This window comes from Mastigoproctus giganteus, chromosome 1 (assembly GCF_048544385.1).
Source record: "Mastigoproctus giganteus isolate SK-2022 chromosome 1, ASM4854438v1, whole genome shotgun sequence".
NCBI classification, from domain to species: Eukaryota; Metazoa; Arthropoda; class Arachnida; order Uropygi; family Thelyphonidae; genus Mastigoproctus; species Mastigoproctus giganteus.
Window position 1 is genome coordinate 271,961,491 of NC_143575.1, and position 27,350 is coordinate 271,988,840.

The following is a 27,350-nucleotide window of genomic DNA, read 5'->3' on the forward strand; positions in this document are numbered from 1 at the left end:
GTGTATGTAATTTTTTTCCCCCAATTAAGGGCATACTTCATTTAATGATATACATGTAAAAGTTAACATTTGTTGCCTCCACTCGTGTTTAGCCAAAGTATAGAACCATGTCCTAGTGTGCATTTTCGTCATTAGGTGAAAAAAATCTACCAGGACTTTGTATGTTTTGGCAGGTATTATGTATTTGTTTTTTATAATAAAAATTTTAACTTTTAATTTCTTAATTTCAGTGCTTGGTTTTTTATAAGTAGCATTTTAATGACTTGGGTGAAGCTTACCACACTCATTGTTACTGGTTATTGGGTAGTTTGTTCTGGGTTGTATAGTGTAGTTGTCTTTTTAAAAGAAGCTTAGATTAGTTTAAATATGCTGTTAGTTTTTTTTTTTTCGTTTATTTAAAAAGAATTTGTGAAAGAAGAGTAGGTTACTTTGAATTCATTTATTGATGACTCTGGTAGCATGTAAGTTGGCATTGTGCACTACAGCCAATTTTTACCGGGTTGTGGAACATAAAGATTTTGTATTAGCCAATATTATAATTAAATAGGGGGGGGGGGGGGAATTAAATCATGCAAAGAATGTTAAAAGTTTTCTGGTTTCTAAATGTCTGCAAGTATGGATATGTGTGTTACAATTTTTCATATTTGTTCTAATTTCTAAGATACGTGTTCACAAAAACTGTAGTGAATGTATTCAGATATGCACTAGATAGTATCAACCAGAGCTATAATGCTCAATGTGTTCTATCTTGATATCAATATTTGTAAAATGATAAGAGGAGTTTACCTCAATATAGTACGTAGAACACTTCCGTGTAATACTCCAGAAATTAAAACGAAAAAATTGAAAAAAATCAAAAAAATAAAATTTTTAAAATGATTTGTTACACTAGAGTAACAAATAATTAAATAATTACAAATCAATTTAACACAATAAAACTCAATTCAACACAATTAAAAATCAAATTTATGCAATTAAAAATAAAATTAATTAAAAGAATTTAATGAAAAAATTGCAAAACGAGCTTCCTTCCTTGATTTTTAATTGTGTTAAATTGAGTTTATTGTGTTAAATTTATTTTTTTATTTTTTTTTATTTGATAGTTGTTGGCGCTTCGGCTTCTGTGGCCATAATGCACCTCCAAAGGTTTTTGCAGTACTTTGATCCAATCCCGAGGCGGGATTCGAACCCCGCGACCTTTGGGTTGCTAGGCAGGCACTTTACCCACCCGGCTAGCCCAGTCGGCAAAAATCGAGTTTTAATTTTTTAAATTATTTGGGGGGGCATTGTTGAGGCCACGTTATATCATGGATCTGGGTATATTCTTACCATGTGTACGCCATATCCAAAAATTTCATTACTTTATACAGCATTTTCCCCCCCAACTTTTTCTTACTATCGAATACACCGTGAATTGTCAAACTAATAGAGTAAGCTTATCTCCGAAACGATCTAAGCCTCCCAAACACTTCCTAGTTCATTACACAAATATACGTGGTCTCAATTGTAATCTCAATGATGTCCATTTCACTTGCAGTCTGCCAAACCCCATGTACTTTTTCTGACAGAATCTCAGTTATCGGTTGATTCAACTACTGCTCATCTGAGTTGCCCAAATTATTCGCTGTATGATTCCTTTCACCTCAAAGGTGGTACTTTTGCATATGTCCAATCTGATAATCCCTGTCCAGACTTGGTAATTTGGAATCTCCTCTTTTCGATCTTCTCTGGCTTAAAATCTCTCTGCCTGATTGTGTAAAATTCATCTGTTGTCTCTACCATTCTCCCAATTCCACTAATCACTTGGAGCTCTCTGACTTCCTCTATTTGCAACGACTTTCTCCAGTCCAACTTTCCTAACAGTGATGAGGTAATTTTCATTGGTGATTTTAATGTTCACAACTCCAGCTGGCGTCCATTTTCTAGTCACACCGACCCAGCTGGTAGAGATGCTGAGGCTTTTACAATTACTAATGACCTTGCACAGATTATTCATTTACCTACAAGAAATCCATACAATTCTAACCATACAGCCAACACACTTGATCTTTTTCTCAGAAACAACCCTTTTAAGTACACAGTCGAAGTGAGTGGTCCTTTCGGCACTTCAGATCACAACTTGGTGATTGTCTCTTCTCGAATGGAGCCTTTATCTCATGGCTATTCCCTACCTTGTATTGTTTGGCATTACAAGAGTGCAAAATGGGATGACCTGTGAGATTTCTTTTCCTTGGTCGAATTACTGTTTCAAAACTTCTGATGTCAATGTTTGCTCAGATCGTGTCAGTGAAATTATTCTTGTAGGAATGGTATCGTTTATTCCATACTCCACTTTAAAATCTCGTCCTTTATCTAAACCTTGGTTTTCCAATAAATGTACTAAGGCTGTTCAATAGAAGAACGTTGCATATCGTAATTGGCTTGTTTCCAATTATTCAGTTTCATTTTCTGCCTACACCAAAGCTCGCAACAATTGTAAAGCAGTTATTAATCAGTCCAAACTAGATTTTGAACAGGCTAAGATTAGAAAACTTGCTTCTTGCCCTAATTGGCAGTCGAGCATTCCGGTCTCTTTTTAAATCTATTGGCCTCAACTTTTGCCCATCTCTGCTCCCACCTCTGTCAAAACCAGATGGTTCTGTTGTCACTTCAGCCAAGGATAAAGCTGACCTGCTAGCATCCCATTTTTTCCTTCCAACTCATGTATTTATGATCTTGGTAAAACACCTCCCACCATTCCCAACACGCTCCATTCAATGCCTCCTGTGGTCTTCCATCAAAAGGATGTCAGAAGGATTTTGACTAATCTTGATGCTAAGAAAGCTCAAGGTACTGATAGTATTTCTTCACTTGTTCTCAAAACCTGTGTTCCTGAACTAACTTCTATTCTTTGCTGCATTTTTTCACTTTCTTATTCCATAGGTGTTTTTCCTTTTGCTTGGAAATTTGCTCATATCCAGCCAGTTCCTAAAGAAGGGTGAGAAATCCGTTCCATCCAATTATCGTCCTATTGCAGTTACTTCTGCTCTTTCTAAAGTAATGGTGGAGAAATCAATTAACTGCCAACTCTTAAACTACATAGAAACCTTCCGTCTGATCAACGATTGCCAGTATGGATTCTGTCAGTGTCGATTCACTGGTGATGTTCTCGCTTATGTTACCCATTTATGGACAAATGGAATGGAAAAGTTTGGTGAAACATAAGCAGTTGCTCTTGAAATCTCAAAGGCTTTCAATCATGTTTGACATAAAGGTCTTCTAAACAGGCTTCCATCTTATGGTTTGCCAACTGTTTTTTGTAATTGGTTATCCAGTTTTCTCTCTGATCGCTCACTGAGGGTGATGGTAGCTGGCTTTCTAACTTCTCCCTCTTCTATTATATTTTTCAATTTCGGTAAAAAATTTTCCACTGCGTTCACATTGGCAGAAACAATCTCACCAACAACTTTAATACTGTGCAGAATTGCTCTTTTTTTTAAATCTATTAAACCATCCCTTGGATGCACTGAAGTTTGATCCACCGTCTGTACTAGCAGCATGAGACTTTGTGATGATAAATACGTTGGGCCTTGCACCTGATCATATTAGAACTGACAGGCACATCTCTATTCTTTTTGGTCTTTGATCTATACATTCAGAATGTTCCATATTTTCAATAAGCAGAGTTTATTACCAACCTAATGCTTGCTTTAATTTTGTCTGGAGTTTACATAAAAAAAAAAAAAAAAAGTAACAAAGAAATCTTTTATATCATTGACAGAATTCCATGAGCTATCCTAGCACTTGTCAACACTGCTCAGAGAACTTCATGTCAGGCTCTAAAATTATCTCTGGGTCTTTTTTGTTCTCCATCACACAGTATGGCACTACCCTGTTGGTATGCTATTCTGGGATTACTGCTACCCATGTGCAGTGTCTGGTATTTATCAGTGTTAAACCTCATTGTATCTAATTTTTCTAAATCTTGTTGCAGTAGTACAACTTGATTCCTGTAATTAAGCATGATATACCTTCATCAATATTGTTACTAAATATTGAAAACGGTAACGAACTCTGTGCTGAACCATGACACTCCTAATAGCATTAGTCCAAGAATAGCAGTTTCACTAATGCCTTCTGCCACTTAACTAGTGATGGGCATAATTGATTCTAGTATTTGAAAAATTAATTATAGATTTTTGATAATCAAATAAAAAGGTATAATCAGTAATGGCTGAAGAGCAGCTGTGTGCACACGAGAGAGAGGGGAAAGGGGGGGAAGTTTAGTCAAATGTCATAAGAGTGTAGAACTTAAGCGTTTTATATACATCAGTTGAAATCTGTTCAGTCACAATATTCTTTCATGCGAAACAATGTCAGAATTTGTACTGCATCATAGTAGCTAATTAGATTAGATAGACAAGTTCTTCCTGTGCCGATGAGCCTGCATTATTTCTTTAAGCACTAAATACGGAAGCAAAGCTTGCAGATCTGTAATTACTCTGTTCATTTTATCTCCCCTTCCTTTGTGAATAGGAGATACATCTTTATATCTATAACCTATAGGGGCCTTTCTTGAATCCAGTGATCTCATAAATATGGCTAAAGGTTTTCTTATTTCTTTTGCTGTATCTTTTAATTTAATTGGATAAATCTCATCAGCCCAACCTACCTTGTTTATTTTTAGCTTCAACTTTTTTCAACTTCTTTCTCAGTTATCACAAAATCACTTAGTATTAGCCATATAGTGGAATGAAGGGCATTCCACTATATGGCTAATATGGCTTGCCCTTCCTGGTGGAATGAAGGGCATTCCACCAGGAAGGGCAAGAGGAATATAGATAAGAAAATATAAATCTTTCACATTCTCCTCGTGTAGGTAACTTATCCAGTTGGTCTTGAATTTCTTCAAACTGACAGCCTCAGCTACCTGTGGAGGCAATCTGTTCCAGTAATCAACAACTCTCTGGCTAAAAGAAAATTTCCTAAAATCTAATCTAAATCTCTTTTCCATTAACTTCAATTTATGGCCCCTACTTCTGGAATTCTTTATAATACTGAAAATTCTGCTTTCATTTATTTTACTAACTCTTCTGAGAGTCTTATAAACCTCAGTCAAGGCCCCTCAAAGATACCTGATTGCCAAGTTCTGTAACCCACATAGTCTGAATCTTTCTTCATACAGTTGCATGTTTACTGATCTCACCATTTCAGTTGCCTGTCTTTGAACCTTTCAAGAAGTTCAGTGTCTTTTCTGTTGAGGTCTCCATATTTGGACACAGTATTCCAAATGCAGTCTTATGATTGCCTTATACATAACCATAATTGTAAGTCATTCAAGGCTAGGTAACTGTCACCTGGTAACTGTACAAGTATGCCACCCAGTCTATCTATTGAAAACAGCAATTGCATAGGAGTTCACATCTGGGCTTGGCACACCCAATGTCCTGAGCTGGATATCATCATTCTTCTCTCATTTGGTGATTCCCTCCTACTTTTATCTCTCTCTCTCTCTCTCTCTCAGGGTACTCAATTTTTTTTTGGCTGGTTCAGCCTATGCTGAACCAGGCAAAAAAGCCATATGCAGCTGTAAAGTACTACATATGGGTAGCAGTAACCCCAGAGTAACATATCAACTGTGTAGGGTACTATACTGAGGGTGGGTAGAGAATAAAAAGGACCTGGGGGTAATTGTGCAGTCAGATATGAAGTTTTCTGAGCATTGCAGACGGTCTGCAAGAGTAATGTCTTGATAATGACATACAGGAATTTTTTCTAGCAGGGAAAAGAATGTGATGATTCTCTTGTATAAAGCAATGGTCAGGCCACACCTAGAGTACTGTATACAGGTCTGGGGGTCACACTGTAGGAAGGATGTAGAGTTGCTGGAATGAGTACAGAGAAGAGCATGATTAATGAATGGAACAAAGGGTAGCCCTTATGAAGAAAGGCTAAGTTTTGTTAATTACAGTGTCTGGAGACTTAGGCACCTGTGAGGTGATCTGATTGAAGTGTATAAGGCCTTGAATGGTTTGAGCATGCTCAATGCTGATGGGATTCTTCCCATTCCCAGATTAATTGCCTGAGGGGACATAAATTCAAATTGGGGAAAGACAGTTGTAGAATAGATGTGTGGAAATTTGCCTTTAGCCAGTGGGGTTGATTGCTGGAACAAACTTCCATCTGTTGTTGTTGTAGAAGTTGACAGTGTAATGAATTCAAGGCAGAACTAGACAAACATTTGGAGCGAAGCGATGGGTGAAATTGGAAGGGTTTTTTTTTTTTTTTTTTGTATTGCCTTACTTTCTTGTATCATATGCCTCTACTAATGCTAATGTCACTCAAGATCATATCATCTCATAATCTGGGTGTTTATTGTTTCCCAAAAAATTGTGTACCACATTTTAAAGCCACCATCCACCAATTCTTTCAGTGTGATTCATGGATTCTTCAAACAGAGTCTAGTAGCAGCTAGTGGATTTGAGTCAAAAATTCGTGGTTTGATTTTTTTCCCTATGTGACCAATGGGAATTTAGTGCAAACATACTTGAAACAATTTCCTTCTTTATTCAGAGCTTGGACAACACTGTTTAATTGAAATTAGCTTTATATGCAGAGGAGGTAACAGCACTTTGTTTTGTTCTACTAGTTGTCTTTAATATTCTTTGAAACTGGTGTTAGACTTTTTTTTTTTTAATGTTCCCTTCTTGCTTGAGTATCCACTAGCACAGAAAGCAGGGCATTTTTGTGTAATCAAGTTGTTGGTTGACCAGTAGCAAACAAATAACTTAAATCTTTGTACACTAGCAGAAACAAAGTAATGTTGTTGGGCTACATTTCTTTGAGGCTTTGCTTCGATGAGTCAGTAGGTAGCCTCCACTCTGTTGGTTGGTAGAAAATTCCAAAAAAAACTCATAACTACAGGAACATTGTTGCAATATATCACTGAGCCTTCTTAAAAAAAAAAAGGGCGGGAACTAATTCTTTTTTACAATGTCTATACCATGAACAGAATTTTCTAGGGCTAGCAGATTCTTGGAATTCATTCTTGACCCTAAAAGCTCTGTTGACCCTTTGGTCAAATTTAAATCTCTCATGGGATCATTCAGTCCACTTTGTGTAAACTGCTGTGGCCCAGAGTTTGGAATTTCTTTGTCACAATAGTTTGTATAATCCTCTAGATCACGAATGTCAAATTTAGGATCTGATGGCATGTTCAAGAACAACTGATGGAGGTGGTACTGGGCAGTTCAGGTTCATGGGCTACAAGTATGCCTTACAGCTGAAGTAATGTTGTTGGCCTACATAATGCTCTGCTTATTTCTTTGTGTAATAATCTGCTGTATTCACAGAACAAAATAACAGTCATTAATATGATCCTGAGGTTTCCTCTATGGCAGCGGTTCCCAATCAGTGGTTTGCGAACCCTCAGGGGTTCGCCAAAGTGTTTTAGGGGATTCACACTAAAAATTTGGTAATGCCATCTGCTTAGATTTACATAGGTACATGTATATTTTTGTAAACTACAAAACAGTAAAGAACTGCCAGTAAAAGAAACCACATCTCCCACAATTCCTTATAATTAGTTTACTACCTTAAAGTATATCGTGTTAAAATGTTTTCCATATAAAATTAAATATTAAAATAAATGTTCTCTATACAAAATTAAATATTAAAATAAATGTTTCCCATGCAAAATTAAATATTGAAGTAAATATGTTTTCCACACAATTTTTTTTTTTTTTTTTTTTTCATAAAGACTGTTGTTAAAGACCATTTCACATAGAATGTGAAAATTACATTAGAAGTAGATACTAGTTAGCATGAGTACACTAGAAAACAACCGAATGTGAAATAAACACTTTGCAAGTTTACATAGCTACTTGACTTGCAACCCTTGACGTGTCAGAATACATCTGGACATGTCTATAACTGTCAGTCACAAAGGAAGTAGTACACATATCATGTATACATGGAAAGTGTACCTAAGAAAACACTTCTTACCATTTGTGTGTGTGTGTGTGTGTGTGTGTGTGTGTGTGTGTGTGTGTGTGAGAGAGAGAGAGAGAGAGAGAGAGAGAGAGAGAGAGAGAGGTAAAAATGGTTTGGATTTTTAGAATTAGCACTAAAAGTACACCCAAAAACACCGTGAATTTTGGTAACATCAAAATCTAAGCAGAACAGTAATATTGAAAGTATTTATATATATAAAAGTATTTTTTGTATACACATATACAGTCGGACCTCCATATAATGAAATCGATCGTTCTCTTGAAAAAATTCATTATACAGAAATTTCATTATAAAGAAATATGACCTTTTCAACAATGAAAAATACTGTAATTCAACTCAGAAATACAGTAAAATATGGGAAATCAATCAGAAATAAGTGGGAATGAAAAAATTTTCTAAAATTTTAAAACAATTAATTTATTAATACACATATATCAAGAAATGACTACTTACATGATGTGCACAATATTATTTTTTATGAAAACCCCAAACACGAGAGGTATTAGAACCTATAATACTTAGTAAAATAAAATAAATACAATAAATTTTCTGTTTATACTCCGGGACGACCAAACGGTCAGATGAGTTTACGAGATACACAGAATACAAGAAACAACACCGTATTCAGCAGTCACATAGGCTTGAACCCCGGTCACTCAAGGCACGTGTATTTATGCACCCTCGCGCCTGACCACTAGGCTACGGCGGCCTTTATTAAATTTTTCTGTTTATACTCCGGGACGACCAAACGGTCAGAGGAGTTCACAAGATAGACAGATTACAAGAAACAGCACCGTATTCAGTAGTCACGGGCTTGAACCCCGGTCACTCAAGGCACGTGTACTTATGCACCCGCGCGCCTGACCACTAGGCTACGGCGGCCTCTACCGTGCTTGGGTTGGAGGTTGAGAGGACGAAAGAAGACAGTTTAGAAGGACTTGAACTTCTGTAGTCTGTAATTTCCAGGAATTATGTATGAAGGAAGGTTGTTCCAGAAAATGGCAGTCGAATGAATAAACGAGGAAGATGAAAAGTTGGTTCTGTGAGTTTGAAGTTGGACAGGAAATGGATGTTGGCTGGTGGCAGCATATGTTCAGACTGTTGTGAAAGAGAGCGGGAATTATAGAAGCCAATTCAGAAGAACAGTGCCCATGGAAGTATCTGTAGAAAAGGCATGCAGCAGAAACAGTACGTCTATGAGACAGAGAGTAGAGAGATTCTGTTAGAGAGGAGTCATTGATTAACCTAACTGCCCTCTTCTGAATGGAATCTAGAAGCCTGAGAGAGGTTTTGGGGGCACCACCTCAGATGTGGGAACAATATTCCATGGTAGGACGGATTTGCGATTTGTACAGAGTGAACAGCTGTTTGGAAGAAAAGTAAGACCAAGAGCAAAAGAGAAAACCAAGTTTTTTAGATGCAGAGGAAGCAATATTTGTAATGTGCTTGTGCCAAGAGAGATTAGAAGTCAGAGTAATCCCCAAAAGAGATATATCATTTTGCCTAGAAATCGGAGTGTCACCAAAGATAAGCATAGGAGCAGAAGAATCCGTTTTGCGAGATACAAGACTGAGTTTTAGAAGGATTGAAATCAACTAAGTTGTACACTGGATTTTACTGTACATTGTTTATAAAAATATTCGCATTTGTTTAAGCAGTCAAATATATTTTCTGGCACATTTTCTTCACACTTGAATGCCTTGATGCAAAGTTTCAAATGCTGCCAAAATTTCATGTTTGGCGGGTTTGATATTGCACTCATTGCCTTCATTTTCGTCCAACTCATCATCGATATTATCACTTGTTCTTTCAAGTTTATGCATATCATCATTTTATTTTGTAGTAAATCACTGAATTAGGTGAAATGGCATCATTTTTGTTGTATCTTATTAGCATTAGTAGAGCATTAGCATTCACTTATATTGTAAATGCCTTCACAATGAGATGCCCTGTATTTCACCTATTTCGGTGATTTGCTACAAACTAAAATGATGCTTTGCTAACGTGTTCAATTAGTGAATTTTCCATAGTCTGAGACTTTCAGTCTTAAAACCCTTTTTAGTCTATACTGTTGCACACCATCTGGCATCTCTCATATTGTGAAGTTATACTTCATAACTGGGTTGTTACTTTTATCACCAGAGTATTTAACTGCCCACCGGAAAGAGGCCAACAAGCTTTGAAACATTGCCATTTGGGTGGTGATATCCATTGAGAATAAATAACATTAGTCTTCTCCACTGGTGAACCGTTGCTTATTCAAGGTAGTGCAATATCAGGGCAACTCGTGAAGGCATTCACAAAAACGATGCCATTTCACCTACTTCGGTGATTTACTACAAACTAAAATGATGTTCGATTGTATAATAACATGAATTTTGTTGCTCATTACAGATGGTTTGCTTCTCATTACAGACAGGCTGTCCTAGCAGCCTTTCTTTAATGAGAAACAAACTAAAATTATTATGAGTATTAGTTCATTCATGTACACGAATATTTATGAGAATTCATTATCCTGTTGTGTAATGCAATGGCTAAGCCACATCTTGTGTACTGCGTGTAAGTCTGGAAACCTCATTTTTGGAAGGATGGGGTTCTGTTGGAATGGGAGTAGAGAAAAGGAATAAGATTAGTTACAGATATAAAACAGTACACTTACCACAGAGGACTTGATTTTCCTAAATTGCAGGATCTGGAAACTAAGCACTAGGTGGTGCAATAAGTTCCAACTTGATTCTCCATCTAGCTAATAGTTTCAAGTTAGTGTGTATGCAGTAGTGTTTGTGTATTAGTATTAGTATTAATAATGGCCGCATGGTGCAAGAAAGCCTATGGCTTATGCTGCACCAGCCAAAAAAAAATAAAATAATAATACATAAAATTAAAAAAAAAAAAAAATACGAATAAAACAATGATAAAAAAAAATAATAAATAATAATAATTAATAAAAGAAAAGGAAATTAAACCTATCATCCTATGCACTTCCCTGACCCGAAGGTACTATCCAGATGACCTTTGAATTTCCCCAAACTGTCGGCCTCTACCACCCATGTAGGCAACTTATTCTAGTAATTTATAACTCGCTGGCTAAAATAAAACTTCCTGCAGTCCAATCTAAACATTTCCCCCCCGTAACTTGAATTTATGTGCCCTAGTTCTGGCATCATTTATAATCTTGAAAATTTCATCCTCATTCATTTTACTGATGCCTCTCAGAGCCTTAAACACCTCAATCAAATCTCCTCTAAGGTGTCTAGTTTCAAACTCTGCACCCACATATTCGAAGTCTTTCTTCATAAGGACACCCTTTTGCCTATCTCACCAGGCGAGTTACCCGTCTTTGCACCCTTTCCATACTTGAAAACTGTATGCCAAGTGCGGTCTAACAAAAGCCTTATATAATGGGATTATCATATCCCTATCTCTACTTGCAAAAGTTCGATAGGACACTATGGCCTTCCTTGCAACCTGTTTACAATGCTCAGAAAATTTCATGTATGACCATATTGAACACCCAAGTCCCTTTCCTCCAGTACTGGGTTTAGTTGAACTCCACCAAGTGAATAAGTTATTTTGTGATTACTGTTTCCCAGGTGTAATACCTTACACTTTATTGGATTAAAGCATAGCTGCCATTTTTCTGACCATTCCTGAAGTCTATCTAGGTCTCTCTGAAGAAGCTCAGCTTGACAGTGATCATTAACTACTCTACCAATTTTAACATCATCTGCAAATTTAGACATCATGCCCTCTATCCCTTCATCAATGTCGTTTATGAAAATTAAAAACAACAGTGGTCCTAATACTGATCCTTGGGGAACCCCACTTCTTACATCAACCCAATCTGAGGAATAGCCATTTATCACAACCCTCTGCCTCCTGCCCTGAAGCCATCCTGCTATCCATCTAAGGATTTTCTCAGTGATTTCAACCTGTTCCAGCTTATAAAGCAACCGCTCATGTGGGACTGAGTCAAAAGCTTTGCTGAAATTTAAATAAACAATGTCGAAATTATTCCCTAAATCCAGCTTGTGAATGACCCTTTCAAAATAGCAAACCAGATTTATTAAACATGATTTTCCCTTTACAAAACCATGCTAAGTATCCTTAAGAATTTCAATTCGATCCAAATGATTCTGAATTCCACCCTTGATCATTGCCTCCATGATTTTCCCTACCACTGAAGTCAGACTGACAGGTCGATAATTTCCCACTTCACTCTTAGAGCCAGCCTTATGTATGGGAGATTCATTGGCACTTTTCCAATCCAACGGAATCTCCCCAGAGTCTAGTGATGCTCGCATAATTAGCTTCAATGCAAGCCTAATTAGCCTCAATAATTAGTTCAATACACTCACTTGCTGCCTCCCTTAAGATTATTGAGTATATTCCATCAACTTCAGGAGCCTTACTGGCTTGTAGGCTCGAAAGTTTTTTCATTAAATAATCTTGCGAAATTTCAGTATCATTAATTACATATTTTTCAACTTCGCTCCCACAATTTCGCATTGCCACAAGAGGTTTTTCATTTGTAAATATCGATGCAAAATAACTGTTGAGTTCATCTGCAACGGCAGCTGGTGTATTTATTACTATCCCCTTTCCGTTACGTAAAGGTTCGATCTGGTTTGTTCTGCTCTTCTTGGCATTTATATATGTGAAGAATTCTTTATCCCCCCTCTTTGCTCTGTTTGCTAGTGATTTCTCATAAACTGCCTTTGCCTGTCGAACCTTTTCTGTGGCTCTATTACAGATCATCTTGTAGCTGTTATAGGCTTCAGTACTTTTTATTGCTCTGTAACCTTTCCATGCCACCTTTTTCTGCTCAAGTAATGTGGCAACTTCACTATTCATCCAATTTGGAACCCTCCTCGTGGAGTATTTTTTTAATGGTATATATGCATTCAAGGCATCTGTGATTAATGTTTTAAAAGCATACCACAGTTCAAATGTATTCATTCTCTGTGCGATATCTACCCAGTTAATAGAGGCCATGTAGTACCTTAAGGCATTGTAATTTCCTTTTCTGAAATTAAATTTCAGAAAAGGAAATTATTGTCGAGTTTCTTTCCCATTTACTCCAATCAATTAGAGGCAAATTGAAATCACCCATAATAAAACATTGATGCTTATGACATTGTTCATGTCCAGTTTTGCTGTTTTAAATGGAAGCATCTTTGAATATACAGTTCAAACAATGTGTAGTTATTGTGTTTCTTACAGGCAAAAATGATAAGTGTTTTTTGGAACAAGTTCATTCCAGTACATTGAGTGACTGTACTGGAGCGAATTGTCTCCCATATTTTCCAGGAAGAAAACAATTTGGATGACAGGTGTGACTAAAGGTAAAGTTATGCTAGAATTATTTTTTGACTTTAAGGACATAATTCATAATAAATTGTCTTGTTAAAAAGAGAAATTCATGACAGACAAATTTAAAGAGACTTCCTTAAAACCTTTCCAAACACCATAATGCTTTACAACATCCTACTTATTCATCTGACTTTGCATCATGTGATTTATCTCTCTACCCCATCCAACAAAGAATTTAAAAGGCTGGTGATTTTTTTTTTGTCAGAGGAGAGTTAATATCACCTACAACTAGTCACTAAAAGAATTCTCAAAAAAAAAAAAAAAAAAAAAAAAAAACCAACAGGGGAGGAGTACAGGTGCTTCAAGGAATCTTTTTTGTGGTTGTACAACTGATGGAAAAAATCGTTATTGTGAAACATTTGAAGAAGGTGGAAGTATGATCTATCCTAACCCAACAAACAGCTTACTTAATGGGAAAAGAAGATTATATTTGTTTAAATAAAATTCATTTTTTGATTATAGGCATAGTCCTGGTAGAATATATGCTCAACTGGTATATATATCATGTGTTTGAATCCATACATATTTCTGACCTCTAAAAATTATTTTTAGAGACATGGAAAAAAATTTATGGACTGAGTGTTTTATGAACCTTTTTATGTAATATCAAAATGACTCAAAAAGGATGAATCCATAAAGTCTGGATATGTGAATGATTCAAGATATTTACCCTAGTTTGTATTTAATTTATCATTTTGTTTAATTTTTGATTTTTATATTCATTAAAAGATAGTTTTAATAGTTTTATTTCTTTCATAAATAAAATTAAAAACACAAATATAATAACAATTTAAAAGGCCAAAAAATGCTTGGTTTACAGTTATTTGTGTTGTAGTAGTAATAGTGGCATGTAATGCAAGAAAGCAAGTGTATGAGCTTAAGCCACATCAGCCAAAAAAAAAATTTACACAACAATTCTCTCCAAATGTTTGTCACTTTCCTCCTTAAATTTATTTAACCTATCAACTTCCACAATGACAGATGGAAGTTTGTTCCAGCAGTTAACCACCCGCTGGCTAAAGACAAATTTCTGCACATCTATTCTACATCTGTCTTTCCTCAATTTGAATTTATGCCCCTTAGGTTCGTAATCTGAACAGGTGGAAGAATACCATCGGAATTCAGCTTGCTCAACCCATTCAAGGCCTTATACACCCCAATCAGATTACCATGCAGATGCCTAGTCTCTAGCTGCTGCAATTTTCAGAACTTAAGCCTCTCTTGGTAAGAGGATCCCTTTATTCCCTCACCAATCTTGTTGCCCTTCTCTTGCCCTTCTCTGTACATGCTCAAGCAAATCTATATCCTTCCTAAAATGAGGCCTCCAGACCTGTATGCAGTACTCAAGGCGAGGCCTGACCTTTGCCTTATGCAGAAGGACAATCACCTCCTTTTCCCCGCTAGCAAAATTCCTGTATATCAATTTCAAAACCCCATGATCTGCCCTAGCAGCCAGTTTACAGTGACATTGCATTCCTTGTGGAAGATTTTGAAAGTACCATTAATATCACTTTATGCTTACTTATTTAGACTACTTAGTCTTTTTTTTTTTATTCTGAATAAGAACAGTACAAACTTTTCAGTTGCACTTAGTCAGTAGAAATAATAGTCATCTCAGTAAGCATAAGGTAAAATTTCAGTGGTGCTTTCAAAATCAACAAAAAGGAATACGAGTGTAAATGCAAATAATAATAGCATGAGAATACTCTCATGTTATTATTGTTTATATTATTGTCTCTCTCTCTCATACCCCCCCCTCCCTCCCATTATAACATGCAACAGTTGGCAGTTGCAGAGAGTGAACATTTCTTCCTCTGCTGTGTGGCTGGTGGGTTAAAGACTCAAGGATTAGCAGTTTGTATAAAGAATTCAATAGACTAATTTTTGCATAATTAATTTAATATATTGTTTTAAATTAATTTCATTAATATATTATAAATTTAATTTTGATAAAAGTTACTTTCTCTGATAGTTTGTCATTTTAAAAATGGTTGTTACAAGATCCACATTGAATATTTTGTCTGAGAATATTGTGAGTCATAAATTTGTTGCTTGCATACCCTGTGTCGTGTAGTCAAAGGTCAATCTAGTTGCTAATCATAGCTGAACTAATGATTATTTTCTTTATTTCTAACATAAGTAGTGTACTCATCTCAAATTAAAACTTGGTGAAAATTACTAGAAGAATTTGCACTGAAGAAACTGGTGCTTGCCTTAGAGATAAATGTAACTGGGAGCTTACCAGGGACATTTAGTTTTATTGGAAGATTCCATTGTGGGTGGGGGGGGGGGAGTTTACATTCTTTGTAATCAGGATAGGTGAACTAGAACTAGGGTGTCTTCCAGAAGCAGCAACAGATTTTAAGGGGGCAGGAGTAAAAGAAAGCATTATTCATGTAGGGACTAATGATATTTAGCTCACAATTTGTTAATTAAATATAGGACGATGCTCAAAAAATGTTAGATAAATGTAGGACCATGCTCAAAAAATGGTAGATAAATATAGGACCATGTTAAAAAAAAATTTCTTGGTGTGGTTGAACTAAAGTTCAACAACACCAAGAAATATAAAATATTACCCTATCAGTGATTTATTGAACATTTGCCTGTAGAGATAGGGATGTCATAATTCCATAACATAATTGTAAAACTTCACTTGGAATACTACATTCAAGTAAGATGCCTGCACCTAAAAATAGACATCAAACTTACCTGTGCTGTGATTCTTCTTGTGTGTTCACGGAAAATTTCAGGTTTGTAACTATATTATTCTCCTTTACAGAGGGTGTTGAGTTATGGAAGGTGAGTGAAATGGCATCTATTGAGAGAATCACACACACTGTGCAGTCATTGAGTACCTTCATTTAAAGGGAGTGTTGCTAAAGGAAACTCATGAAAACATACAGCAAACATTAAGGGAAATCTTGGCCTTCATATGGCACTATCAGAAACTGCATTGCAGAATTTGTGTGGATGAGACAGTGTTGAAGATGCAACCTGCAGTGAGAAGTCTCTTACTGTGCCAATACTTGCAAATGTGAATGTCATTCATGGCCTGATCATGCAAGACTGTAGAATAATAATTGAAGCACATTGAGACAACATTCAACATCTCCCATGTGAAATTACATTGAATGAGCTCATGATATTGTGTTTTAGTAACGGAGGTTTCTTCATGATCAGTCCCTAAAGCATTGAATGCAGATCAGAAGTGGGAAAGAATGCAGTTAGCATTTGTAATGGCATATGATGCAAGAAAGCAAGCTTATACAGCATCAGACAAAAAAAAAAAAAAAAAAACCCTTTCCATTTTGCCTATCCATTTGCACCAAAACTTCTTCCTTGAATTTATTGTAACTATCAACTTCCACAATGACAGATGGATGTTTGTTCCAGCAATCAACCACTCACTGGCTAAAGACAATTTTCCACACATCTATTCTGCAACTGTCTTTCCTCACTTTGAATTTATACCTCAGTCAAGTGCATAATCTGAGCAAGAGGAATAATCCCATCAGCTTTGAGCTTGCTTAAACCGTTCAAAGCCTTATAGACCTCAATCAGATCATCTCACAGGTGCTTTGTCTTCAGATGCTACAATTTGCAGAACTTAAGCCTTTCTTGGTAAGAGCACCCCCTCTGTTCCCCTTACTAATCTTGTTGCCCTTCTGTGCACTCATTCTAGCAGCTCTACTTCCTTCCTAAAATGAGGTCTCCAGACCTGTATGCCGTACTCAAGGTGTGGCCTGACCATTGCCTTATACAGAGAAATAATCACCTCCTTATCCCTACTAGCAAAGTTCCTATTACAAGATTGGTAGCATTCTGAAGCTAATGAAGCTCAGTTTTGGAGGTGATATTCACCCTGGATGCATCACTTCTGCAATGAAACAAAAGAACAATTGAAACAGTGCCCTCTTCTCCCACTCCTAAAAAAAGGTTTAGAGTGCAGCAGTTGGCTGGGAAAGTCATGCACCTTTCTTTTGGGATGCAGAAGGAGTATTCGTGGTTGATTTCCTGGAACAAGATGCCACTATCAAGCTGAGTATTATTCTAGCCTACTGAGGCACAAGACACAGAATTTGTGACTCAGGTTATACTGCGTGACTGTGGGTTCGAGCTATTACAACATCTATCCTACTCACCACGTTTGACTCAGTTGGACCATGTTCTATTTTCTAAATCTTAAAAAGGATTTGAATGTACAAAAATTTGACAACGACAATGCTCGAATGGATATGCTCAACAACTGGTTTGAGTCAAAATCTGAATTTTATTTGAGCAGGTTACGAAAGCTAGTAGATTGTAGCAGAAAGTGCGACTTAAGGTGGGGGGACTGTGTTGAAAAATAAATATATTTTCGCACTTTTCCTCACCATTTATGAGAGGCTAGAAACTTTTCAACCTCCCCTCATAAGTCTCTGAGAGGTGAAATTAAAATAAATGAGGTTGAAATTTTCTTTGTTATAAATGGTTCCATAACTGTGGGATATGAATTCAGATTACAGGGAAAAGAGTTAGACTGGTTTGCAAGAAGTTTTCTTTCAGCCAGTAAGTTATTAATTACTGGAAATAGTTACCTTCATGGATTGTTGAGACTGACACTTGGTGGAAATTCTACCTGTTTTGACTTCCTGCCCCATATATATTTTACACATGACAGTTCAGCTTTACGAGAACTTCGGGGAAATAAGGACATTATTATACAGAGGGCAGATAAAGGAGATACAGTGGTAATACTAGATAAACATGATTATATTAATAAGTTAGATTCAGTTGTGTCAGGTACCTCCACTTATCGTGAAGTAGACCCGGCACTGTTTACCAATTTGGTCAATCAGTACAATAAAACGTTAACCATGTATCGAAAAAACAACTACATTACTATGGTTCAGTTAAAGGAATTGAAGTCCAGAACATACAATATTCCTGCACTTTTCGGTCAGGTAAAATTACACAAGACTGGATTTCCTACTCGACCTATTGTTTCCTAGGAACTCGGCATTTTCATCCTTAGCCACACATGTATATAACATTATAAAACCCTTTAGACAGGTAATACAATTTGGGATTAAGAACTATGATACATTATTTAATAATCTTAAAGACTGTAGACTCGGCGACAATGACAGTTTATTCTCACTAGATGTTACCTCATTATATACGAATGAAAATGTTTAATACACATTAGATATTATTTGGGATATGTTAAATAAAAACTCGACACCGATTAATTATACGAAGCTACCTATTAAGGAAATTTTTCACTTAATTAAACTGTTAGTTGAGGCCAACTACATCACCTTTCGAGACAAGGTGTACAAACAAATTTTTGGATTACCAATGGGTTTGAGCCTGAGTGGCCTAATGTCAGAGATCTATCTCTCAACGATTGAGCATATACATTTGACACCTTTTCGACCCCGTATCACATACTATGGGAGGTATTTAGACTATGTTCTGGTTATTACCGATAGTAGTACTATCCAAGACATTTTACATTCATTTAATAATATTCATTCTAGACTCAAATTTACATTGGAAAGGGAGGATATGGATACAAAGTCATTAAACTTTCTAAATTTCACGCTTACCCGGGACTCGAATAAAATACAATTTAGCATCTATCAAAAACCTGCAAACACCGGTATGCTTCTACATTATAATAGCTATCACCCGTTCACCTACAAAAGATTGATTATCTTTAATCAATTTCTCATTTACATTGGAAAGGGAGGATATGGATACAAAGTCATTAAACTTTCTAAATTTCACGCTTACCCGGGACTCGAATAAAATACAATTTAGCATCTATCAAAAACCTGCAAACACCGGTATGCTTCTACATTATAATAGCTATCACCCGTTCACCTACAAAAGATTGATTATCTTTAATTAATTTCTAAATGCCTATAAATATTCAATGACGGAATCTGCTTTGGACTCAGAAATACAAATATTAACTAGCAGATTCTTAAACAGGGGTTATTGGATTACCACAATAAAGCGAATTAGGGCTAAGGATAGGATACAAAATACTACACCAATCAACAATAATAATATCAAAAAATACTTTATTTCTGCCTCATATGTTGAACAGTGGCACAAACAGCTTAACAGATTCTTTAAAGATACTGAATTTAAAATTGTAGCTAGGCCAATATGGACGTTACACACTATATACTGAACAATCGCTCGGTTCTTTCCGCGTTCGCAACACAAATAAATGATCTGGTATACAACATTTCTTGTGGTGATTGCGACTCGTCTTACCAAGGTTCGACGCGATTTTCTCTTAATATTCGTGTAAATCAACATGAAGCCTCAGTTCGTGCTTCTCGTTCAGCAGCGTCAGAATTAGCTTTTCGTGCCATTAACGAAAAACATACTTTTTTATTTAACGAGGAAATACTTAACGTTCAACGTAATTATACGCGACTATTAATTGCAGAAACCGTTGAAATTAAATTACACAGAGAATTCTGTTAATGTTCGGCGGCCATATTTGATCTCCGATGCGTGGTCCTTTACGCGCATGCGCGAAGATAAATAATCACTATTTAAGTTTCAGGTTTAACCCGATTCGGTAATTTTCATTCCTGTGATCACGACATACGGTCGCAAAGCGTTGTCAGCTTCAGGAAGGAAAATCGTTTTGAATATTTTCGTTAGATTCTTTTAATTGCGTTAATTTGATTTTTAATTGATTTGTATTGTGTTAAATTGATTATTTAAATATTTATATTTTACTCTAATGTACCAGTAAGTTGTTGATTTTTTTCGTTTTTTTCCGTTTTAATTTCTGGAGGGTATCATACGGAAGTGTTCTACGTACTATATTGAGGTAAACTCCCTTATTATTTTACTAATAAAATATATATATACACACTTATATGTGGAGGAAGTCAAATAGGTAGTTTTTATTTTATTATTTATTTGATTATTTTTTAATTATTATTATTATTATTATTATTATTTTTTTTTTTTTTGGTTGATGCTGCAAAAGCACATGGCTTCCTTGAACATTTGACTAATATAAACAGTTCTAATTCTTTCAGAAATGATTAAAAATGAGAATACAGATATAATAAAGTTGAAACCCCCAAAAAAATGTTGGGTTTACAATTTTTTGCATTGACACTGACATTGACAGGCTGCCAGTACAGCCAATAGGGTTTTGTTTGTGCTATTCAGGAATTTTGCCACTAGGGATAAGAAGGTGATTATCCCATTTGTAAAAGGGAATGATTAGGCCACATCTTCCTCTTGCTCAGATACACATGAGGGCAACATAAATTCAAATCAAGGAGGAATGATTGCATGATAGATGTCTGGAAATTTACCTTCACCTGGTGGGTGGGTTGTTGGAACAAACTTTCATTTGGTGTCCTAGAAGTAGATGGTATGAATAAATTCAAACAGAACTGGATGAACTGGGGGATGGACTGGTAATGAGTAGTTTTTCTTTTTGTGGTTATGTGCTTTCTTGCATAATTTGCTAATACTAATTGCGCTCCTTGTGGATGATTTTGAAAGTGCTATTGATATGTCACTTTATACTTGCTGAGACTGCTTGTCTTTTTTGATGGCTAACCACAGCACACGCTTCTCAGCTAGCATAAGGTGAAATTTTGATGGTGCTGGAAATCGTCCATAAGATACATATTGCAAGAAACAAATAAAAATAAAAGAATACTTTGTCGTGTGTGCATGTGCGCACACACATACAGTAAACTCACATTATTATTAATAATGTTATTAATATTTTTATAACTATTAAATTCTAAGAATCATGTATTGTGAAATTTTATTTTATAAAAATTGTTATATATTTTTTAAAAATATAAAAATGACAAATGTCACCTGTGCAGGTGACATTTGTTCATTTTATAATGTTTTGCCACTGAGGAGACACTTTCACCATTAGAAATTTTGTCTAATAACTCAATTTTATTCGCTAATGTCATCACCTTCTTTGATCTTTTCACATTTTCCATGTTTTCGTAGCCATATTTTTTTACGGGCTAGAAAGAACTTGTCCACAATAAAGTCACCTTCTTCTGTTAACACTCAATTTATAAGCATATAAATTAAAAGCAAACAATGAAACCTTCCATGACAAGCGCATAACACATGCCGAACAAGGATTAGTGAGAAACATCCACCCCCCACCCACCCACTGTGCACTGTTTTGACCGTGAAAGATTTTAGATTTTGTGTTTCTTAACTAATAGCATAACCCCTTTCCCCCTTCTTAACCTGTCTATCCTTTCTTTACACATTGTACTCCCCAAATTCAAATTCTGCATTCCTTACATCTGTGTGACATCACGTCTCTGATATCCCAACAATATCTGCCTTTTATATTTTGACCGCACCTCAAATTTATTCACTTAGCTCCTAGTCTTGGTGTACATGCAAGTATTCGTGCACCTGTTCTTATTCTTAGCTATTCTAACACAGCCCATGCATTTACTTGTTCTGCTGTGACTCCCAGCAATTTCTGAAATCTTGTTTTCAGCTGCTGCTCATTCCAATAGCAGAAGCAGGTCAAGAATCACTTTCACCTCTGCCTGTAGCTACTGTCTATTAGACTGTTACTGTTATTTTATATAAGGCAATGTTTTGTGCACTGGAAAGACAAGGCATAGACATTAGCATTAGTAGAGGCATTTGATGCAAGAAAGCAAGCTTATGCAGCATCAGCCAAAAAAAAAAAAATAAATAAATAAAAAATAACCACTTCCACTTCACCCCTCTGTTCGTTCGAAATGCCTGTCCAGCTGAGCCTTAAACTTATTTAGGCTATCAACTTCCACGACAAGGGATGGAAGTCTGTTCCACCTTCCAACCATCCGCTGTCTAAAGGCAAATTTCCGCACATCTATCCTACATCTGTCTTTCCTCAATTTGAATTTATGCCCTCTCAGGTGATTATTCTGAGCAAGAGGAAGAATCCCATCAGCATTGAGCATTCTCAAACCATTCAAGGCTTTGTACACCTCTATCAGATCACCTCGCTGGTGCCTAGTCTCCAGACACTGTAATTCGCAAAACTTAAGCCTTTCTTCGTAAGAGCACCCCTTTGTTCCATTCACTAATCTTGTTGCCCTTCTCTGTACTCGTTCCAGCAGTTCTACATCCTTCTTGAAATGAGGCCTCCAGGCCTGTATACAGTACTCTAGGTGTGGCCTGACCATTGCCTTATACAAGGGAATAATCACCTCCTTATCCCTGCTAGAAAAATTCCTATATATCATTGACAATACACCATGAGCTACTCTTGCAGCCCGTCTGCACTGCTCAGAGAACTTCATATCTGCCTGCACAACCACCCCCAGGTCCCTTTCATTCTCTACCACTGTCAGTGTAGTACCACAGAGTTGATACATTGCTCTGGGGTTGCTGTTTCCCATATGTAGTACTTTACATTTGTCAATGTTAAACTTCATTTGCCACCTCTCAGCCCATCTGCTCAACCTTTCCAGATCCTGTTGCAGCAGCATAGTGTCAGTAGTGTCCCTGACAACCCTGCCAACCTTTGTATCGTCTGCAAACTTGGACATTAAGTTTGATATACCATCATCAATATCAGTTATAAATACAGAGAACAATAAAGGACCCAATACTGAACTCTGAGGGACTCCACTAATAACATTAGTCCACGATGAGCAGTGTCCATTGATTACCACTCTCTGTCTTTTCCCCGATACATTAGAATTTTGAAGTCCCATACATTAGAATTTTGAAGAAAATATATGAGAATGCTACCTCCTTTATTAGACTAGACAAAGACAGTAGTAAATTTAATATTGAAAAACGAGTCCAATAATCTATCTCCAAAGTTGTTTACTGCTGCTCTTTAAAAAGCTTTCAGAAGATTGGACTGGTCACAGAAAGGAGTCAATGTAAATGGAGAGTACCTAAACCATTTACGATTTACAGATGGCATTGTGATCATAAACCATGATCCCAAAGAAATAGAGAAAACCTTAATCAGTTATGCAGATTTAGTAAGGATTTTGGACTAAAGATGAATGTGGCTAAAACAAAAGTGATGATGAAGAAGCATGTGACAGGAAGGGATATAATAATTGAAGGAGCAGAAATTGATGGTGGAGTCATATACTTATCTTGGACAAGTCATTAATTTTAATAATGATAAATGGCTGGAAATCAAGAGAAGAATAAATTTTGAATGGATAGAATTCAGGAAATATAGTCACATACTGAGGAGCAATATCCCAATTTGTCTGAAATGTAAAATAATGAACCAATATATTCTCCCCACCATGACTTATGGAATTGAATCTTGGATATTTGCCTAAAGAATGGAAGAGAAGCTGAAAACTACACAGCGAAGGATGGAACGAATTATATTAGGAATAAGACTGTTGGATAAGAAGAGAAACACGTGGATTATGCAGCAAACTCAAGTAAAAGACATTCTTATCAAAACTAAAGAACTGAAATGGACCTACGCAGGATGCTTAGCTCGAAGACATGGTGACAGATGAACTAAGAAAATAACAGAATGGTACCCAAGAGGAGGTAAAAGAAAACCAGGAAGACAACGGAGATGGACAGATGAAATTCAAGAGTTCATGTGCAGTAAATGGATGGCCATTGCACAAAACAGAAGGAACTGGAAAGTTACTGGAGAAGCCTTTCTCTTGTAGTGGATTGGAAATGGCGGATTATGATGATTGAATAACCACTCATATGCTACGTGAAATTAATAATATAATTTTATTAAGCTATATAGTTTGGGCTATTAATTGTATTTAGTTTGAGCTATAAGTTTTATATTTTTTGGGCTGTAAATTTAATAAACTATATTACGGTGGAACCTCTATATTCATCATTAATCCATTCCTGAGGGACAGACGAATACTGAATCAGACAAATATAGAATCAATTTTTTCCATAGGAATTAACTAAAATTGGAATAATCTGTTCTCAGCCCTGAATCTGATACATAAATAAATAAAAATTTATCCAGAGCTTTACCTTTAATGAGGAGTAATGATGGCAGAAGCTGAAGAGGAGGAAAGGAATTATTGTTTAGAAGGGGAGTCAACTTCCATTAAAACATCAGGTAACTCCAATTCTTGTGAAGGATGTCTTTTTTGTCTCTATCCCGACAATTCACTAGCACTCTATAGCAAGGAACTTGTCCAATGTTGTCTGTTTTTTAAAATTTTCCAAAAGTAGCCAATCACATTATCATTGAATGAATTTATATTTTGATTAACTATGGCAGTGTAGTTAATCAAAGTTACGGCAATGAGGCTAGGATGACCATGTGGTGGGTGACTTTTCGTGATGAATATAGGGGCTGATGAATAGAGGTTCCACTGTATTAATTTCACACGATATGAGTGGTTATTAAATATAGTAATTATTCTTGACTGTATTGTTATTATGTTAATACTACATTTATCATATTTATAATAATCAAGTTATGTTTAATTTAATAAATGTTATAATTTTTCATTCTTTTTTTATAGTATGCAAAAAAAAATTGGAAATGTATGTATATTACGTGTGCAGATTTTCAGCTTATGTATAAACCATAGCTCATCTCATAAGTTCCTGTGCACGTACACACACACACACACACACACACACACACACACACACACACACACACACACACACACACACACACATAATAGAAGTGTTCTGTAGGTATTTATATAAAAAGTTTAGTGCAATAATAAATTTTCATGTGGAATTACCTAAGTTAAAGCAAAATTGATGTCATCCTGCATTCTCCATACTCACCTAACCTTGAAACCAGTGACTTTTGGTTGTTTCCAAAGATGAATGATTCTTTTAATTGCAGAACTTTTTCTAGCCAACAGGCAGCTGCTTTGTCCATTCATCAGTTTGCTAAGCATAACCTCCAAACAAATCTTTGTCTTTGCAGTGGGCCTCACAGCTTGGAAGAAAAGGTCTGAAAAATGTGTATGGCTTTTCTAGGATATTATGTTGAAAAATGACTGTTGTTTCTCTATCTTGCATATTTTATGAGAAATGAATTAGGACACATAACTTGAACACATCGTATTGAGTGTATCATGTAATTTACAGTTTTATTTTTATATGTCAACTGTTGTACATGTATGTGGTATTTTATTCAGCATGGCTCCAAAACTTTAGTTCAGCTCTGCTGTGGTACCTGGCGATGGTACAGAACTCTGAAAAAGGCCAGAAAGGTGTGTAATATTGTTTGTACAGTGAAAGTGTTGTTGTGTTGTCTAGTTGTTTCTGGCCACTTAGTCACTAGGAAGGCAATCATCTGGAAGGCCTGCCAAGTGTCTGTGTACACTACAGGGAGTTGGGCCACAACTAAGTATGTATCATTGCCCACCTTAACAGTCTTGTATGTCAGTCCTGGAACGGACAATATCTGTGCCCACTTGAAGTAGTGCAGTACTAGTGGGTGCCAGCCATCCCGTAGTTAAGACATTGCATGTCTCAACTACAAAAAAAAAAAATATATATATATATATATATCGTGAGGAAGGTTATAGTATGATAATCATTATGATATATATCTAGACAGATCTATGGAAAATTCATAGTATATGTACAAAGGGAAATTATACATAACTTATTGTTGTATACCCACAATGATTTCGTCTGGGGTCAACCACTCAAATCGAATGTAAAACAGCAATAAGGGGTTCTTATTGCTGTTTTAATTTCTGTGATGATGAATATGCATCAATACACAAATATACTTGGGTCTTCTAAAATTTGGCCTGGTAAGAAAACACCATTGCTTGTAAATAGCTTTTGTGTAGAGCACCATTACTCAAAGTGTGGTCGATGGACCAGTGTTGGTCTGCTAACTGTTTGTTACTGGTTCGCAATGAGATAAGTACAGAAATTGAGAGTAATTTTTATTGTATTTTACAGAAGAATCAGTCTGCGATGGATTGGAAATAAAAGAAACTGCTGCTTTACATAAACACAGATAGTTTGAAAAGCACTGATGTAGATCATAGGTGTCAAACTCAAATAGGAATGGAGGCCACTAAACCTTATATTGAGGTTCAGTGCGGGCCTCATATTGACTTGGCTTGAAAGCCCATTGATTTTGAATTTCTATATTTATTTATTAACACATACATGCATACAAATCAGATAGGAACTGTTAAAAAGTTAAACTGTTAAAAAACATTAATAAAATGAAATATCCTTGTTTTATTGTATTTTTATTATTTTGTTGAATATTTCTCAGTTAAATATTAATCTGATTTGGGCCATACTCGAGAGTGTTGTGGGCCACATGCCATGTGTTTGACACCTCTGATTTAGAGGATTTGTAAGCTAGACAGTAGAATAATATATGAGGAACATCCTCAGGAGCACCACAAAAACAAAATTGTGTTGTGGAAAGGTTGAAATAAAATAGCTTGGTATTAGTTGAGCCATGGGCGGAAAGGAGTGACTGAGCTTGGAGTGAACCACTGCAAAGTTATCTTGCTGAAAATGGAAACAGATGGAAAAACTTGTAATTCTACCTTTAGAGAAGAAAGACAACATTCTTGCCAATGAGAAATTAAAATTTGGAAGCAGCGAAATATTTCTTCATTAGGAGATACTTCAGGGTCAATTAAAATGCCATTAGATTCATAAGAATGACCCTGTCGGATATAATAAAAAGGCCCTTGATTCTGACACAGACATTCTCTCAGGTGGGAGATTGGGATTGCTACCTAGGAGTCTAAAACACTGAAATTTTAGTCAAGTGGACTGAATTTTGGTGAAGTCCGGTCATTCTATGACAACCAAATCCTCTTGACTAGGTGGTTGCACCTAGGCAGTACTAAGTAGTAGATGACTCTCATCAACCAGTGCAATACCAGCAATTTGCTTATTGAAGGCTTGAAATGGTGGAACCCATGTTTAGTTTCCAGAGCAAAACTTCAGCAACTCTCCTCTCTTCAGCAATCTCTTCCATCATGCAGTAT

General features: G+C 36.1%; 1 protein-coding gene across 3 annotated transcripts in view; it reads left to right on the plus strand.

Moving 5' to 3' along the window:
- ctrip (E3 ubiquitin-protein ligase ctrip) overlaps positions 1-27,350 on the plus strand; it is an 894,611-nt gene that overhangs the window by 75,996 nt on the left and 791,265 nt on the right. The gene's annotated exons all lie outside the window — the stretch shown is intronic.